Source organism: Prosopis cineraria, unplaced genomic scaffold (assembly GCF_029017545.1).
Source record: "Prosopis cineraria cultivar Desert tree isolate PC_DT_omini unplaced genomic scaffold, ASM2901754v1 PC5, whole genome shotgun sequence".
Classification (NCBI taxonomy): domain Eukaryota; kingdom Viridiplantae; phylum Streptophyta; class Magnoliopsida; order Fabales; family Fabaceae; genus Prosopis; species Prosopis cineraria.
Window position 1 is genome coordinate 20,043,487 of NW_026555336.1, and position 18,845 is coordinate 20,062,331.

Genomic DNA, 18,845 nt, shown 5'->3' on the forward strand with positions numbered 1-18,845 from the left:
GGGACAATGAGGAGGAATTCATAAAAAATCATATCAATACCCAATCAACCATCACCATCAACTTCAAACAATAAAGAGGATTTAAGAAAATTGCTTCAAAACCTCAACAAAAATTGTAGCATGAAAGTAATTGCAAGTTTAAACAAAAACTCAAATCTACTTTGATTTTACTAAAATTGCCAATTGCACAAGCCCAAGGTCAAAAGCATACATTTGAGAAGGGGTTTTCCAAAACTAAGAGTCTAAACAATGAAGTGCATGCCATGGCATGATCTACATTGGATGATGCTTGAAGATCACTCAATGCTTGATTAGTCAAGCATCAATCAAGGAAGAAGTGAGTACTTTTCCAAAATTGGAGTTGGCAATCTAGCAAGCAACGGAAGATCGGCGTTGCTATTGCTCAGATCGACGTTGCTACTCATCACAAAGGCACAAATCAATGTCTTTCTTCTTCATTCTGTTCGCTACCCATCACTAACATAATACTTATATTAGCGTCATTACTCAGATAAGACTCACAAGCCTGCTCTAACTTAGATCTTAATATACCATCATTCTTATTCTCTTCTCATGGCTTTAGTAGAATAGTTGCCAAAACATGATAGAATAACTCAAAGAGAAATGTGTGTGTGAGTTGGGTCTGATGAGCAACATGGAACAAGAAAAAAGAAGAAGCACAGGAAGAAGAAGAATGAAGAAACATGGCAATGACAGAAAAGGAAAATTCTCATATGTGGCATCGTTTATGTGCAAGGAGGGATGACACATCAGCAAGGAGGACTACCACATCAGCATTTAACCGAACCCCATAAAGTTAATAGCTAATGGCAGTTATTTATATGTTAACGGTGCGTTAATAATTCACTTTGAATTTTAAAGTTTAGAGAATTTTTTTTATATTTTAAAAGTTTAGGGTCCAAAAAACTACTCACATAATAATTTAGAGTATGTGATGTTTATTAACCCTTTTATAAATAAATTGAAACACAAGAGCCCTGACTTAATATATATAAATCACCTTTTTAATTAAGTTTAAACAAATGAGTCATTAATATATACACACACATTTAGCCATCCATAATGGTATCCATGGTAGAATTAAGAATTTGAGTTATGGGTTTAAAATGTCTAAAGGCAGGGGATGCAAAGTATCTTATATCTTATAAGGCCCGTGTACTTTTTATTCTTGTACTATTCATCTACAGTGTTTCCCTCAAATGGCCCTGCTCAATGAGTGTATTCTACAGTGTTTTATCCTGAATGACCTTCTGGTGCAAGTCCCACACAATGTTTGTAATTTAAATTTTGGCTTTGGAAAAATGCCATCTTCTTCTTCTCTCTCACCTTCCAGATCATTCCATCTATCGGATTTGCCGCCCTCTTACCCTCTCATCCTTACTGCCACTGCGGCGGAGACTCTCCCCCATCATCACCGTGCCTCCTTTTTGTCTTCAGTCCTCCTCCAATTGAGCTTCTCTTCAACTTCATCTCCCCTCCTTTGTTGTCACTACGTTCTCTTTGTATCCCTTTCATCTACCATCACCACCTCTAAACCCCACTACTTCTCTCTCCAGACGCAATCTCTCTCTCTCTGCTCGAGGTTAAAGAAGATGTAGTGAAGCAATATATGAAAGCATAAGAGAGAGATTTAGTAGAAAATCATGAATACGAGATTGTGAGAGATAGAGATTTAGCACATCAGAAGCCTGAGCTGAGACTGAGTATGGTGCTTGAGTTCATTCATCGAGTTGCAAAGGGAAGCCCTTGCATTAATTTTGGTGAGTCTAATCGATCATCCATGTATTTTTCTGAAGGTTTTGAGATATTCAATGTTACCTTAACTGTTCTGAACTAATTGCTATACTATTCATGTTTCTTCCTTCTTCGTGCTCGTCAACCAATTTTTGTTAAGTGAGGGTGCTTCTGTTGACTCCAGATCTGTTATGATAAGGAATCCAAGTTTTTGTGAATAGTAGAAATTTTATTTTGATTATCACTTTCAGGTCTGAATGTTGGCTTATTTCTCTATGACATTGATTTTTTTATGTGGATTTTCAGACTACTATAATATTGAAGTAGGTGTTTGTTTTATTTCCATATAGAAAGTTGGACCAATGGTTTTATTTGTGGTCGTATGTTTTATAGAAAACCCATATGGTGAAGTTTCTATTCGCATCCTGGGAGGGTCTTAATGGAGAAGTAGCTGGATTGCGTTTCACGTATAGATAGAATTCTCAAGGAGAAAGAAACAGAGAGAACAGTAAAAAAGAGGGAAAAATAGGAATGTGGGAAAGACAACTAATATTAAATAAGAACTAACTTTCAAGATGATAATTATATGAATGGATTCAGAACTTTATATTTTTTCCTAGGATTTGTTCTACTCTTTTTCATAGAGCCTTTTGACCTATAGATCAATTGATCATACTATTGGATGTTATACCATTATCCCTTTATCTGGGAATGATTTATCTTAGAAAATCTCTGAAGGATGTTTTAGTTCATAGTTTAAGGTTAACATATGATTGGATTCAAAACTTTATATTAATTCATGGTTAAACATATCCTTTTTTTCCTAGGGTTCGTTCCACTATTTCATCAAGTTCCTTATTCTGGTGACATTGGCAAGGCTATTCAATACTTATGAAAATTATTTTTGCCCTTTATATCTCTTCCATTTCTTTGTTAATTGTATGTTCCTTTTCTTCCCCAGAATCCAAAAGAACATGAGAAAGGTTCAATCTTGATTTTTTTAATATTTATCAAGCAAGCATATAGCTTGAATTACAAACTAAACCAGAATACAAGGCTAACTAAAGAAATTAGAAGCAAACTGTTACATGATAACATGGTTCCTGTCCACTATTTTCATCTTCTACTTGATGATTTTAGTTCCCCGTCACAAAAGAAGAAAAAGAAACTTGAATATCTGGAGAACTTGTATCAGTCATCATCTTAAGAAAAGCTTTTCTATATGCTGTTACCTGTATTGATTACCCCTATTTTCTTTTATTTCTTGTAAAAGTTCAATGCAGGTTCCTTTTAGTTGCAATATGGTTTTGAGTGGTTATTTTCTCATAAACTATGTATTTCATTTCTAATTGTTTTTGGTTACTCCATCTGTAATTATGGTTTTTCATTTCTAATTGTTCGGTTACTTTGTCTCATAACCTATAACTATCATTCTAGCTCACAATTTCCATATGTTTTGTCAACTGGTGAGATTAATATTGTTCTCTCATAAGTTTGTTTTCCATTTATGCTCATACTTTTAGTTTAGATTTTTATAAACTTGTAGTAGTTGACGTACTTTTTTTTTATTAGTTGATGTTTCTTGGTTCACTTTTGTAAGTTAGTTGCAAAAATATTCCAACATTCATGTTATGCTTTAAAAAAAAGAATTCAATTTGTACTGAATTACAACCATGATTATATTTAAATTATTACAAACATTTGCTTTAGTTGATTGTACAATAAAGTATGCTCATCCCTCACGTTACTATTTGAGATGTAGACACTGTTTGAAAGAATTTGTTTGAAATGGTTCTGACTTTATCTGCATCTCTTTTCTTTTGTCAGCTTTGCCCTTGGCTCAAGGTTGTTAGGATATTGTAGTAGACATTATAGTTTGAATTTTACAGGTAATAACTAACAACAATCATTATAACCTATTATTTAATGTATTGTTTTGTAAGGTCACTAAGGATATGTTTATTTTCTGAAGGAAGGTTGGATGACAAGGTGATATCTTAGTCATTAACTTGATCACTTGGTCATAAGCAAAGTCCTAGATGTATGTGTAATAGTTGACATGATTTGTGTATATTTTTTTACGTAAGTTGCAGCAATCCATGCCTTATATACTGATAGGCCTAAGACTCCATGCACTATTGTATAGTTTGGAGTAGGTATTTTCTATAATTTTGTTATCATGTATATATATTTTCTTTCATTACTTTCTTTGATTTATTACTCTAATTTTGTATTCTTTCATACATTTTCATGTTATATTTTAGTTCTAAACTTACTGTTTTCTGTTTCAAGTGTTATGTAAAGCCTAACATAATGTCCTTCTTGGTATTAACTTTGACAGGGTTGTTGTGCTTGGCTTTCTTTGATTGTAAATCTACTTATTTTGATGAACAAGTAGACTAAGAAGAAATGGCGCACATGAACATCATAAAGTGTGACTTAAAAGTACAAGTTGGACAAACTAGAGGTAAAGATATTTGGAATATGAGAATAATTGAAGTTAGCATTTTATTCTACCACAACTTATGAAAAGTGAGAGAAAACATTGGAGTGACTTTTGTGGCTCCAAAATCATGTGGTTTGATACTAAAAAGTAAACAACTTTCTCTTGAAGGTGTGAAATGGAGAAATAAACCATAAATAGAGACAAAAAATATGGCTAAGCAATAGGCCAAAAACTAGTGTTTTTAGCCCACTGGACAAACTATAATCAGAAAATAAAAAGTTATCTACTATAACAATTCATGTCTATAATCATATTATTTCATATATTTTTTATCCCCTTTATCTGATTTTTTGTTGACAGATGCCTCAGAGACTGTTGGAGTTATGTAGTTAAAAGCATAATAGTATCTAGTTGTCCCCAAGGATGAGATGGTATAGAGTAGTATGTGTTTTGTTTCCTTTCTTCTTTTTCTTCATAGACATTCTCTTCCCTAGGAATATTAATTGCTTCTTTTTTGGCACCTTATATGAGTTTAGATAGATTAGCATATCAACAAACCAAAATCTGCACGTTACAAGTTTGCACTAAGAGATAAAAAGATTTACCTTTCAACAGCTTCATTTTCACTTTCTTCATTAGGCTCAAGTTCTTAAGGATGTTGAAATTCAATATCAGCACTAAATATTGATAAGAACAATTGAAACAGCTGCATCAATAAAGAAGAAAAATACGCCAAGTATCCTTTTGCATAACTAAGACACAATTAAATAATATTTTTAGCACATAATCACAAACAAGCACTTGTAACTCACATCCTCATCAAAATCCCTATCAAATTCATCAGCAACTTCTAGCTCCTCTTTATAGTTATCATCATTCTCTTCCTGCAAAACATAAATTTACAATTATGCATGAAGCAGACTATCTGAGCCTACATTGAATTATGTGCTATGCTAAGATTGGCGATTTCCTTCTTTCATATTTTTCCTTTACCTCTATTGTTGGGATCTTCACTCTTTTTCTCTGATTCTTTGTTAACTACATTGTGGATTCAAAAATTTGTATTTGAAAACATAAACCTGATGCAACAAGTCAATGATCACAAAGAGTAGCTAAAAGATACATAAAGCCAGGTAAGGAAATAAATCTCTGTTTGTTTTAAGAGAAATGTTCGTTATGCATATATTGTGGTGCTTCTATTTTATTTTATTTTTTGCATAAAATGCTGTAAAACACAAAAGTTCCATTCTTATTTTGAAGAACTTGATCCTTTTGTTTATTATTCTCAAAAGTTTTGCGGACTTCTTTATACAAAAGAAATCATCATTGAACTTGGTAGTGGTGATGTTCTTCCTTGAAAAAATTAATATAAATAATATAAATATGGTATATGTGTATGAATCTATTGAAATTCTTGATAAATTAGCAAACATTCATGCTCAACTACTGAAAAGTAAATAAATTATAAAATCCTAGACATTTTTTGCTGCTTTTTTGTGTAAGAGATTGACAATGTCAAGATTTTGAAGTATCATGTTCTTCTTGAACATAAATTAAAAAATTAACATGAATGTTTGCACATGACTTTTATCATTGTTTTGCTATGATCATTGAAATTTGTACTATGTGTTCATTGAAGTTATATTAAACAATGTAAGATGTAGTGATAAATAGTTGATGAGTTTTTTTAATTTTTTTTCATAGAGGAAATTGTGTTGTGATGTTTAATGGAAGTTGCAATGTTATTATGGTACTTGTCTTTGTATTGTGATTTATTAAATTAGCTAGTAATCAATGTTCTGATGTGCATGTTAAAGAATGAATACTGTTTTTAATAATAATAATATTGTTTTAAGGAACGTGTAATATATAAAAGATCAACTTCTATGCCATGATTTAAATGAGAATAAGCCCTTTAAATATCATAAGATTAATTATAGTTCGTCTACAGCTTTAGCAGTCAAGTGGTGCTAGATTTTACTTTAACATGTTCATCATGTTAGAGCCTCTTAACTTGAAGGTTCACAAATAACATTTGGTGGAAATTATTTTATGCGGGAATGGGAGCAACATAGATCAAATCTTGACTTAAGTTCATTGAAACTTTATCATTTATGCTCTCCTTCGAGTAAAAGTAGATTTACAAAAGGATCTCAAAACAGAACTAACAAAGGAGGAATTAACTGTTGCAACAAACATGACCAACATTCAAGTGAGAAAAACAATTGAAGTTGATCAAGCTGCACGCAACAAGCTTATAAAGGTATCTAAAATGTTCTACCCTTATATTTATTTATGAACCTTCAAGTCAAGAGTTTGTGAACCTTTAAGTGACACAAAATTTTATTTGTGGACCAAGACCACTTCTTGGGACTGCAATTATGTGGGTCTTCTCAAGAATTTCTAGAAAAATATACTAAGATTTTGAGCCAGGAAAATGGACTCAAATATAGGGTGCATTTTCACCACAATAATGTGTCAAACCAAGTGATATGATTTTGGCTAGTGTTTACCATCTTTTTTTAACTCCCTTAGTTACTAACTCTTAAAAGCTAATACTTAACAACAAACATTTACTAGCATGATTCATTTGTGACATGAAGATTATTTTTTCTTAGTCACTACAGGTTTGAAATGCAGCATTAAAAGCAGTGTTTGAGAATTAAATTTATATTTTTACCTCAACATCAAAAATGTGAAAGTCCTACAACTTTTTGTCAACCAAGTATATTAATCTAGCGAATACATGGCTGCTCTTGATTTTTCTTAAGCTAAGAATTTTAAAAATTAGTCTTGCCATTGCTTTTGTAGATTTTGGGAGCATTGACAAAAATTTTGTTTATCTTATTCATTAGAGAAGAAAAGGCAACCTATATATAAAATGTTGCTAATACAAAAGGAAATAAATCAAGTGAAAACTTGATGCTATAGGAAATAATAAAAGAGACGTGTTTGACATGCATGGCATGTACTTGTATATGAGTTGGTGAAGGGTGATTAATAGTAGAATCCATGCTTTATCCCCATTCCACAGATGATTGGTGCTTTCAGGATTTTAGATTACTTCAAAATAATTAAACTCATTCAATGCATGATGAAGAAAAAGCTTTGAATGAATGTATTATTCTTTTGAATTTCATTACAACTATTAGGTACATCTACTTATTGGACAGTAACTAAGAAAGAGAAAGTAAAACTCCTTAATGCATGACAAATGAACAAAGTAGAAGGAAAACAAGTGAATTTACTTTGTATTTAAAACAGGGATAGTTGATGTTCATTATGCTCTCTTGTCTGGAATTGAGTATTAGAAGTTATGGAAAACTCATTAGAAAGTGTAGTTAAATTCTTGGTTGTAGAAGCCAGCATATCAATATAGTTAGGTTATAGCTTTGGGATTCTTAATTGTTTAAAATTTTAATCTAAACTTTCATATGTTACTTTGAAGTTGCTTTATTGTATTGTAATAGCTGTACAGAATAATTTCTCTATAGTTTGAGTAGTTTGCCTTTGTATCAGTTAAGATTAACTATCCTCTCTTTTTAAAATTTCTTTTCATGTATTCATGACAGTTCTTCTGATTTTAGTCTGTGCCTGGATTATCTACTGATGGGAGGCAAATTGATGCTAGGGCCTAAGTTTGAGGCAACTAACTATGATAGGTTTGCTTTGTATTCCTGTAACATCTTAGGATGGTTACCCCCCCACACCAAAAAAAAGCCTTATTTTTATCTTTTGTATTCATATTTATACTTTTTTACTAACTAGCATAAAACATATATGGACTTAGTCTCTATTGAAACTTAAAAGATTATAATGGAAAGTATGGAGTAACTGAATATGAAATGGAAGATTTGGTCACAGAAGGGCTAAAAGTTTCATCTTTTAACTAGCATATGCAATTTGCTAGAAGCAACTATAATGTTTGGAGGATGCTATTGATAATAATAGAATTTTTGATGAAGCTCCCTAAACCTGAAAAAGAGACAAGCAGCATAATCTCTGTTGATGACACAATAGTTATGGAAGTGAAAAAGGACCATGATGCTATTGTCAATAATGATGAATCATTAAGAATTATGAATGTGACTGAACCAGCTAGAGGTGTTGAGTAAGCAACTCTCAATGATCTTCCAAGTCCCTCTCTAAGGGTATGCTTCTCCTTAGTGATGCTTCATTTTTTTTTAACCATGGGAAAATAATGGAAAGTCTAGAAAGGAAATAATATAGTTAAACATTATTAAATATTTTTTTCTTAAATATGGAGTTGTTTCTGTTGGTGTTTACTTATGCATTGTTCATGTTGTGCAATATTTAAATATACTCATATAATATGTTGTCCTGTGATTTTGTGGACTAATGCATAGTAAACACAGCCTGAGTGTGGGTTGAGCTCTATAGTCAACTGTGTTAAAGTCTGGAAAAATAGTTTAGTTAGATCACCTGAGGGCTTGGCAAGAAATTCTAGTAGAGAGAGTCTAAGGAAAACGAATGTGGAAAATAATTCATCAAAACTCGCAAACCCAAGGACTCATTCAGTAAGCAAAACTTTAAAAGAAGTAAGGATTTAATGGTAGTAGTGTATCTCTAGAAGAATGGAAGATTAATAGGTTGATAATTATTTGTCTTAATAAATTATGTTGATTATTAATGCCCTCAATGCATCATCATTAGTGAAAATGGAACAACAGTGTGCATGGGTTTCTGTATACAGGTTTCAAAAAGTGAGAAAAAAGTAACTTGTGAGGGGAAAGGGAAATTGTTGTTTCTTAGGTCTAAAAACATTACATATTTCACACATGGAAACTTCGTACTTTTTAAAACCCAAATGGTTTGTACACTTATATTAAGGATCAATTTTTTTCTTTCCTTTTGATATGAACTAGTATGGTACTATTGTTTAGGGTGAACCCAAGTGTCAATTCAAGTTCCAGAAAGTCTGAGGCTAGGCCAAGGGCTGTGGCTTTCAACTTCAAAAAGTAGTGAACGAGTAGAAAGGAGGAAAGAGGCAAGTATAGTGTTGTCACTTCAAAATCTCTTTAAAATCTTATTACGTTGATGTTCAAAATTAGGTTGATGATTGTTTGGTTTTGTTTTCATACCCTCGTCTTGTAAAGTTGGAAGAATAAATGCATGTAGAAGAGGTAGAGATGAATCAAATGCAAGAATTTCGAAGAGATAGTGTAAAATAGTTAGTAATAATAGCTTCTATTTCCGTAAGGAAAAATATATAGTAGGTGATGTGGCAGATGGTTCCTAAATGGTTGTAGTATATTGTTTTTTAGCTTATGGAACTTCAAATTCAAAAGAATACTCTAAAAAAAAGTAGGAAAGGACCTTGGTCTAGGTAAAGATTTGCTTGCAAAAGGGTAGAAGATGAAGGGTGTGGTTAATGATACTGAATAGAGAAAGAAACATTTAAATGATCCTAAATAACTATTATCAACTTCTTTGATCCTCTATTATGTAATGTAAATTTTGATCAAATTTTCTAAAAAAATGGGTATAACTATGTGTTTGAATTAATACACTTATATTGAATATCTTCCTATTAGAAGACATTGTTACCTTTTTCTGTTAGTATTTTTTTGGCAACATTACGTGAAATATTTCTTGTATCTTAAATATACATCTAAACAACTTTCATTGTATCTAACAAGACAACTTTATTACTTAATATTTTTATTTTTGTGTTATCCAAAGTCCAAACTTCTAATTTATTGTCTGTAGCCTCTTGTCTAAAGTCATAATTTGATGATGATGTCTTTGGTCCAAGTCATAATATTATAGTTATGAGTTCAAACATAATGAAAGTTTGGTTAGCTATATAACATGTTATAATGATTGTTGTTGTGAATCAATTAGAGTTTATATTTGTATTATTGAATTTTATTGAATCATAGGAATTCTTGATGGCAATGACAAATTTTTCCTCATTAATTTATTTCAGATGGAGATATGCTCTAACAGATGCCAAAGGGGTTTCATAGTATTATAATATATGTATCCTTAAAGATGCTTTCGGATTTTGTTTTTTTTATATTTAAAGTTTCTTAAATTGCATGGCTCCTTTCACATAGGAAGAAGAAAGAGCTTTGTGAACAAGAATGGTGAAAATCAAATAATTGGTTTTAGATCACTATGCATACAAATTAATGTCTTCAGAATTAGATTGGATATTAAACTGAAAAAGCTAGTGGTTCACGGTTCACATGGTCCAACCAATGGTTGAATCAGTGATGTAATAATTAAAATTAAAAAAATTATATATGTATATAATAATCTAAATATAAGAAATAGATATGAAACTGTTACTTAACTTAAAAGTAAGACTATATTTTAATTTTATCATGAGTTAACAAGTCACATGATATAACATAATATCATATGATTAAAAAAATTAGTTTTTTAAAAAAAATTGATAATGGTTTTACTTTTTAATTGAATTTTTAAATGTTTTTACTTATTAACATGTTTTTCAATTTTTAATTGAATTTTCTTCAATAAAATATATATTTTTTCTTTTATTGTAAGATGGACTCTATATCATTCAATCTTAACTAATATTTGATTGATTGGGTTCAAAAAATTGATCCATGAATTTCTCGTGCAACACATAGGTCCTTGCACTAGTTAAATTTAAAGTAGAAATCACGTCTTTGTACTTTATCTTTGCTGAGTTTTTAAAGGAAGTGGATGCAGTTGCTGAGTTTTCTTCCTTTCATCTTTTTACCTTCAATCAATATCTTTTGGTGGTTTTGCGTGATTATTCTATTAAAATATTTATTTATGGATTAACATTAATTAATAAGCTCAAATAGATTGGTCTTTATAATCTTGTGTGGACTGTGATAGGTAGACCACACAAGTGAGCCCAATGGGCAAAGGTCCAACTTATCACCCAATAGTCATAAGTTATTTCCTATCTCTAACTGATTGAGTCAGAGATAATAGAAAATAATTATTTAATTATTTAAATAAAGTGGTTACTGATATGATCCTTATAAGTCAATCAGTCGGTTAACCGCAAACATACGACTTATTTTCTTTTGCTCCATTATCTCTACACTCTCTAAAGACTTTGAGGACCAGTAGGTTTGTGCATCTGCCTACATTCGAGGTAATTGAGCTTTTTCAAATGCTCATGAATTCTTTAGGTATGCTTACATTATTTTACTTGTTTATATGAATTGAGATATACAAACACAACATGTGGCATCAGAGCTTGGTTACGAATTTTAAATTTTCTATATCTCAATTCTTCTAATGCATATGATGATATATTGATAAAGATTCATGTTCATATGTTACCAATTTTCTTGGTATCCTTCTTATTGAACATGAGTATGAATGAGATTTAAATATATTCAATTATTCATGTGTGAATTGTGATATTATGTTTAAGGGAATATTGTGATCAAATATAAAATTTAATATGTTATCCCTTTGTTGTTGTCGCATTCATTATTCTCTTCTTCCTCAGCGTCTTCTTTATTTCGCTATGTTTTTGCCAGAGATTCTCCTTCATGGCGTCAAACCTGCGGTAGAGAATCTAGTTTCGTACCGCCATTTTGGTTGCTGTAGATTCATTTTTGCATAGTCTTGGTTCACGCTGTCGTGTCATGATCAGCAGTAGAGTGTCGACCAACATAGTCTCATTGTTTTAGTTCATGATGTCAGCAACCACTGCCCAAGTCGCCATCATAGCGGGGTTGTCCTCTTTAGCGGCTTGAACTCCCTAAACGCCAGCCCCCAATAGTGTTGTCCTTTCTGGCAGCTGGAACTCCCTGAACGCCAACCCCCTTTTCTTCCTCATTTCTAGCTCACAACTGGAGAAGACCTAAAATAGGGTCAGGAACTAAATCTCAGGGATCCAGTTTCATAGGTTTTGGGCCCATTTTTCATATGGGCACATATCATTAAAAAACGAGGGGGTAAGGGAAGACAACTGGACCGAGTGAATTTTTTTTGTAAAGTTTCTAGGCCAAAATTCCTTAGGCCCATATATATATATATAAATATTATTTTTGTTAATTATGTTTCAGTCCCAGTTTAAATTACATTACTTGGCCTATAATTTTAGGATTTACATCATAACCCCAGGATAATTTTGAAAATAACATTTGAGTCCCTTAACTTTTAGAATTACATTTGGACCTAAATCTCTTCTAGAATTACTTATTTACCCCTGGGCACCTTTCAAAATTTTACTTAACTTCTATATTTGTTCCCTAATTCCCAAAAGACCCCAAGGATTTTTGAAATTATTTTCTTTTGTCCTAAGGTCATAAATTTATGACTTTGTGAGTTATTGATAATCTCTAGGATCTTGTACCATTGATAATGGACATACCCATAGGCGTGACATTATTAATGTAATTTTGATGGTTAGTTTTGAAGATAGGCTAATAGCACTCCTTTAATTTGTTAATATTTGTTGTACCCTATAGGTATGGAAATTTTAATGCATTATTTTGTATGGACTTTTGTATGAGCTAAAATCTTTATGGTATTTGAGCCTTCTTGGTGCATGATTATAGTTGTGTAATTGATAATTGCTTGTTGGGGAATTTTGTTTTATAATTATGTTGTGCACGCATAATTTATATTTTCCATTTTTTGTTTTGCAATTTCAATTTCTGCTTTTGCGCAACTGTTCTTTATGAAGGCTCTCAATAGGACTAGCTATGATAATTGGAAATAGTTCCTGAATATGTATCTTACCATTTTTGATAAAGATTTAGCTCTGAGAGAACCCAAGCCTGCGGATCTCTCTTCCAAGTTCAGTGCTTCTAAAATGGCCTTCCATAAATAATGGAGTGAGTCCAACCAGATCTGTCTAGTGATTATCAAGTATACAATTAAAAAGGGAATTAGGGACAGCATTTTTGAAAAGGATATTGCAGTGGAATACTTAAAAGCTGTTGGTAACAAATACAAGAAGCTTGTAAGACTCAAAAGAACTACTATTTGTCACTTCTTGACAATACTCGATATGATAGAGTTTCTGGTGTCAGGGAGCATATTCTGAAGCTTGTTTTATACTATAACAAGCTTAAATCATATGAAATTGACTTGGGTGAAAGTACCTTAGTTTACCATGTTTTTCAATCACTGCCATCGGAGTACGCATTCTTAAGGACTTTATACAACTCACAGAAGCCGAATGGTCTGTTGACCAGATGATATCAACAGTCACTCAAGAAGAAGAAGCTATAAAGAAGAATTCCTCTCACTCAGTAAAATATGTTTCTCATGGCTTTAGCAGCAAATCTAGAGGGTCGTATAAGAAAAAGGGAAGAAGTATGAGGCCCCAAAGCCTAATAATTTAACTTTTAAGAAGGATGGTGATAAGAGTGAGAAGTCAAGGAAGAAACCCTTTGAGGGGTTATGCAATTATTGCAAGAAATTGAGTCACATTAAAGCTAATTACTTCAAACTGAAGAACAAATAAGAAAGTAAGGTAAAATTCTTCAAACTGTCCCTTTAGCTCTAGTTTGTTTTGAATCTAACACCATTGAAACTTCCTTTAACTCATGGTGGCTAGATTCTGATGCCACTGTACATGATGTTAATTCTCTATAACGGCTAAGAAACCAAAGGTTCCAAGTGAGGCACAGACGTCAGTCTTTGACATAGCAGGGAGCAAGGCATCAATTGAATGCATTGGAATTATTTCTTTGTATTTAAATTCTAGTCATGTTTTTAATTTGAACAATGTTATTTATGTACCTTCTACAAAGAGGAATTTAATTTCAACTTTTGCATTAGATATTTATGGCTATTCATTCTTCCAAGGAAATGTAAAAATCGATATTTGTTTTGATTCCATTAATGTTTGTTATGCTTCTTTAATATAGGGTTTATATCAATTGAATGATTAGTCACTTGAACTTCCTAATCTCCATTTCAATGCTGCTATTGGGCATAAACATCAAAGGCCCAATGATAATTCCTCTATGTTATGGCATTATCATTTGGGTCATATCTTTAGAGAGAGATTGGAACGTATGGCCAAGCAAGGTGTCTCACAAGACCTTGATTTCTCATATTTTAAGACTTGTGTTGATTGCATAAAGGAAAAATTCCTTGCTAGAGCTAGAATCAAAAGGGTAAAGAGGTCTGAAAACACTTTAGGCCTAATTCATACTGACATCTATGGACCTATCACACCTCCAGCTATGGGTGGTTTCAAATATTTCATCACCTTCACAGATGATTTTCTCATCATGGATAGATTAAACTTTTATGTGAAAAGAGAGAGTCTCTTAATGCATTTGAGACCTTTAGGCAAAAGTCAAATTGAAATATGGCGAGTTGATTAAATGTGTGAGATCTGATAGAAGAGAAAAATTTTATGGGAGATATACTGAGACTGGTAAGAACCTTGGGCCATTCACTTTATACCTTCAAGAGCATGGCATTGAAGCTCAGTATACTATGCCTGGCATGCTGCAGCAGAATGGAGTTACAAAAATGTGAAATTATACTTTTATGGATATAGTTGAAGCATGATCAGTCACTCCTTACTACCAGAATTCTTATAGGGTGATGCATTTAAAATTGCTGTTTATATTTTGAATCAAGTTCCTAGCAAGTCAGTTCTAACACTCCATATGAGTTGTATTTTGGAAGGACTCCTACGCTAAAGCATATACGAGTTTGGGGTTGTAAAGCACATGTAAGATCTTATAATCCACAACTGATGAAGTTTGATGTTAAAACTATTGATGGTTTCTTTATCGACCATTGCATCGGATCTTATGGGTACAGATTCTATTGTCCAAATCACACTACCAAAGTTATTGAATCTAACCGAGCTTATTTCTTTGAAGATGCCTTAGACAGTGGGAGCTCTATGCCAAGGCATATCACTTTACATGACAAAAGCAGTATTTTGCCTATGCCTATCGTGGCAACCCCTCATTTGACAGAAATAATGTCATGGATCAAGATGAAGCTGAAGATGAACCACCTTTAGAGGATAATAAGGATCTAGTTGTTGAACCAAGACAGTCCCAAAGGGTTTATAGGTCTGCTATTCTAGATGATTACATGATGTATTTGCAGGAATTTGATTCAGATACTATTGATAGTTTAGACCCGATATCTTATCAAGAGGCTGTTTTTAGCTCACATTTTTCTGAATGGTTGGAGGCTATGAGTTAAGAAATCACCTCTATGTACCGTAATCACGTATGGGAGCTTGTAGAGCTACTAAAAAGTTTTAAACCAGTGGGTCTTTAAAACAAAACGAGGAGTTAGAGGTGAAATTGATAGATACAAAGCCAGGCATGTAGCTAAGGGCTACAACCAGAAAGAAGGTATTGATTACACAGAGACCTTCTCTCTGGTATCCACCAAAGATACTTTTAGAGTGGTAATGGCTTTAGTTGCACAGTTTAATCTTGATCTTCACTATATAGATGTCAAGACTGCATTCTTAAATGGCGATTTCTATGAAGAAGTCTACATGACACAACCTAATAGTTTTGTTGAATCTGGTAAAGAACATATAGTGTGCAGATTGAAGAGATCCATCTATGAGCTAAAACAGGCCTCTAGGCAATGGTATTTGAAGTTTGATAAAGTTATCACCTTGCTCGGTTTTGTTGAGAATGTCTTAGATTAGTGTATCTATCAGAAGTTTGATGGGAACAATTTTGCCATTTTTGTTCTCTATGTTAATAATATCTTGTAAGCCAGCAATTTAATAAATTTTCTCAATCAGATAAAATACCTATTATCTTGCCATTTTGACATGAAGGACATAAGTGATAGATCTTATGGTATTCTTGGTTTATCACAAACCATCTATATTGAGCAGGTACTTAAAAATTTAAAATGGATTCATGTTCTACCTCACCTGCTCCTATATAGAAAGGTAAGCTATTGTCAGAGTTATAGTGTTCTAAGAATGATAAGAACAGGGTTGAAATGAGAAAGATACCATACACTTCCATTGTCAACAGCCTTATGTATGTTCAAGTGTGTACTCGACCAGAGATAGCCGCCATTAGAGTGCTAGGTCGATACTTAAATGATCCAGGTCTGAATCATTGGAAATCTGCTAAGAAAGTTATGAGGTATCTTTAAGGTACGAAGAATTATATGTTGACTTACAAAAGGTCAAATTCTCTTGAGGTTATTGGGTATTCTGGTTATGACTTTAAGGGATCAGAAGATATTGAAATTGTTGGCTTTTTAAATTTAGATTTTGCCTCCTGTCTGGATGATCGTAAATCCACAACTGGCTAAATTTGCATGCTGTTTGGAAGAACTGTTTCTTGCAAAAGTGTGAAATAGACACTTATAGTAATTTCATCTATGGAAGTTGAGTATATTTCTTTGTTTTGAGACTACATGTCACGCTATATGGCTGAGGAAGTTGATATCTGCCATGCACCTAATTGAGTCAATATCATGTCCTCTAACCATTTACTGTGATAACAAATCTGTAGTATACTATATAAACCAAGAAACCCGAATAAAGTATTTGATATCAAACTTATGTTTGTGAAAGAAAAATTATTGAGTCTCAAACCCGCTGATAGAACACATTTGTTACCCACTTTTATTTGTCAATTAGGACCATTTTATTAATGATTATCACCTTCAAGTGCACACATTGCATTAGATTTGGAACTTTGCCTAAGTTTCTAGGTTCAGTGCACTAGGGGCATTTTGGTCCAAAAAATGAACTTTTGAGAAAATGTACAAGAAAAATTGACAAAGTGCATTTTATGTCCAGTTGATGAATGGTGAAATTATATTTTTAAAATTCATTTTAGTTTGGGAGTAATTAAATAAAAAAGTCAACACTTTCTTAAGTGTCTTAGTTTGTCCTAGTTTTTGGTTTGCCTTTGTGTGAAAATTTTTATATAATTTTGTGCAGCCTGAAACTTGGTTAATTTAATAAATTCTCCCTTCTAATTATGAATTTAATTCTGGACATGAATTAGATTTTATTATATCATATGCTATTTAATTGAATTATGTGATTTATGTGACATAGGTGGCATGTGACTTGTGCATCAATTGGGCAATTGAGGTCAACACTCCTTGAGGTCAATGGCTGATGGTTTGCACGTGAATTATGATTATTTTGAGGGTTAAATCAGCTAAAATGATGTGGATGACACATGGAAAATTAGGCACACATTGGAATCATCTACAAACCAATAGGAAGTTGCCACCTTGCAAGTGTGACAAGGCTCCCATTTACATTTAATTTCTTTTTCCTTATTTTAATTAAGCTTCAGCTGATGGGAGACACCAAGGAGCATGCCATTTTAAGCCCCAAATGGAGATCCAACACATATCTCATTCATCTTCCACATTCTCTCTCTCTTGTTCATAGTGTTCTTCATTTTCTCTCTTTTGTTCTTCATTTTCCAGCACCCTAACCTCCATTTTCAGCCACCAAACCTCCACAAAACTCATACCATTCTTCTCCTCTCTTCATTTTCGTTCCATCCCTTCCATTTTCACAAGGATTGAAGCTCATTTCCATCATTCAAGAGCTATGGAGTTTGGCCTTCACAAGCAATCACTAGGGTTCTTGAAGATGAAGATTGGCTAAGTTTCTTTGTGGAATCCTAGAGAGATGAAGATGGAGGATGAGTCTTGAGCTTCAAATTGGCTAAGTTCTTTTGTTTCCTATCCTCTTCTCTTTTTACTAGATGGTTAGATTCCTTAATCTAGGGTTTAATCATCTTAGCTTATAAATTCTAATTTGAATTTGATGTTGATGTAAAGAGAGAGGATTGTTTCATTTTATTTCTCCCTTGGACAGCCATGATTGAATTTTGTCACTCTTTGTTTGGCACATAATCTTGTGTTTTTCAATTAGTGAATTTCTTGTGTTAATATTGCATAATCTTGTGGTGTTAATGCTTGTGTTGTTGAGTAGCTTGACATAATCTTGTGGTTGCTCAATTTATGTGTTTGACCATGGCTGTTGAGAGAGGATTTTGAGTGAATCATTTGGCTAATGTCTTCACCAATTGGTTAATTGAACTAGGGACTTTAATCTAAGACCTAGGGAGGTTAGCTAATTAGGTTAATTGGCTTAGGATAATTTTCTTAAGTCATGACAGCTTTAGTCAAGAGGAAAGGGAAGCTAAACTTAGCCTAATCATGAGAAGATAATGAGTCCAAAATCAACTAATCTCTAGGGTTCCATTATTGTAAAAAGGGAAGTTCATTTCACTCACTTTCACTAGCATTTTAATTACTTGCACATTAGGTAATTAGTTTAGATAATTAGCTAGGTAACTAAATTCCTACAAACTTTGGTTGATTTATTTCACTAGATAACTTTCAATTAGACTTAAAACCATTCCTTGGGAGATGACCTAGGGTTGGCCCTATATTGCATTAGGGTTAGCTTTAGTGTAATTTTGAGGATAAAACTAATTTCCTATCAAAATTTTGGCGCCGTTGCCGGGGAATGGTTTAAGTTTAATTCTAAGGTTGTTTAGTACTTAATTTACATTTTTAGTGTTCCTGAAAAATTAAAAATTTGTGTTTTGTGTTTTGTTTAGTGTTTTTTGTGTGTTTTGAGTGTTTTTATTCTGTTTTGAAAAAGAAAAAAAAATTAGTGCAATTTTCGTTGGTTTGGTGTAGAGCTGAAAATACTCTG

The 18,845-nt window shown here is 32.6% G+C and overlaps 1 long non-coding RNA gene across 2 annotated transcripts; it reads left to right on the top strand.

Moving 5' to 3' along the window:
• Nucleotides 1–1,331: 1,331 nt before the first annotated feature.
• Nucleotides 1,332–17,353, top strand: LOC129312148 (uncharacterized). 2 transcript variants are annotated; one of them, XR_008593454.1, is made up of 6 exons: nt 1,332–1,781; nt 3,583–3,644; nt 4,097–4,222; nt 10,152–10,204; nt 11,218–11,321; nt 17,217–17,353. It is a non-coding gene; the product is annotated as an uncharacterized LOC129312148 (long non-coding RNA). The 2 variants fall into 2 exon arrangements; XR_008593455.1 differs by lacking the exons at nt 10,152–10,204; nt 11,218–11,321; nt 17,217–17,353 and adding an exon at nt 9,106–9,209.
• The last annotated feature ends 1,492 nt before the right edge of the window (nt 17,354–18,845 follow it).